The following is a 1,634-nucleotide window of genomic DNA, read 5'->3' as shown; positions in this document are numbered from 1 at the left end:
CAAAGAGAATGTATAAACATGACTGTCTTAATCTTAAAACAGTAAACATGCTCAAGAATTCTAAAGCAGCAAAGAAAATTCATGAGTAAGACTTGATCAAGGTCTAAACAACACATGAAAGTAAGAAGATCAAAACAGCAAAATAAAGGATGGGAACTAAACAGGGCTATGAAACAACAAGGAGCTATTGAAAACAGCAAAATCAAATTAAAAGATCAACCTAAAACAACAAATAAAAGGTAGAAACTATCTATTAAAAACAGCAAATCAAGACAGCAACAATTGGGTTGATAGTAAACAATAACTACCACACTTAACTAAAAGCTAGAATTAAAACAGCAAAAATATCTCAAGGGGGATAAAATGAGAACAAACAAGCAAGAGGTGTAAAACAGTTGACTGCATGTGTTCCTTTTTACAAGATTAAAACAGCAAAGCATAATGAAAAGAAAGTCCTTAAAACAACAAATATAAGAACAACAAATCAAGCATAAAACAAAATCTAAAAACAGCAAATCGGATAGCAAGCTATAAGTATAGCCATACCCTTTGTTCAAACAGTCAAATGAAACTCAACTGAATGAAACTAAAGGGTGCTTAAAAACAGCAAAGCATAGGTAGCAGTTATGTCAAAATAGCAAACAAAAGAAAAAACTAAGTTAATAGGAAACAGCAAAACTTTAACAAAAATACCAAAAATCTAATTTTAACAATAGCACCTTAAAACAAAAGACTCAAGACTTAAAACCTACAGACTGAGCTAAACAGAATGGATACAGACTATGGTCAAAACAGCAAAGGAGAGAAAAATACAGTCACCACACAAGTGTCTTGAAACAGCAAACAGAGGTTGATGTCTCTGTTAACAAGACATGAATAGCAATCTATTAATTAAACAGCAAATGAAAACAGCAAAACAATATTAGAAGCAGCAGAGGTTGATTCCTAAAAACAGCAACATTAAGATCAATAGTTTCAACACTTTGCAGCAGAATAACTATGTTACTAAGGATCCTATATGTCATTGTCAAAAACAGCAAATAAAAGATCTAAGTAHGGCTGCATAAGGCTTAAAACAGCAAATGAAAAGAAAAACACTTTCACCCCACTGGATGATGTCATAAAACAGCAAATAGATAGGAAAATTGATTTGTAAAAATCCCTTGTGCGAGATTAAAACATCAAAACAAAATGAAGAGGTTAAAATAGCAAACCAAAGTAAAAACAGCAAATCAAAGTAAAAACAGTAATTCAAAGTGCCAGTCTAAGATTATAGTTTCAAAACAGCAAATCATCATTAACTAAAAACAGCAAAAATTATGTGAATGAAATCTAAAAACAGCAGATTAGAGATCAAACAACACCCTTTTATKTTGGTAAACAGACATGGGACATTTAATGCCTAACATTAAATAGAAACAGCAGGTAGCATGTGTCCTTAAACAGCAGATTATGATGCTTATGAAACCCAGAAAAACAGCATGCTTTATGACTACAACAGCAAATCAGCAAAGGCTTTGAAAACAACAAAATATCTATGAGTTTCTAACAAGGACTTATGCATAACACAATATATACAAAGAAGTGAGAAGGTAGAACCTGTCCTACTCTGATTGAGTAGGTGAATCAGACTG

This window comes from Cynara cardunculus, assembly GCF_001531365.2.
Source record: "Cynara cardunculus var. scolymus isolate 2C chromosome LG 2, CcrdV1, whole genome shotgun sequence".
In the NCBI taxonomy this organism is placed as follows: Eukaryota; Viridiplantae; Streptophyta; class Magnoliopsida; order Asterales; family Asteraceae; genus Cynara; species Cynara cardunculus.
Note: the sequence above shows the minus strand (reverse complement) of the source record.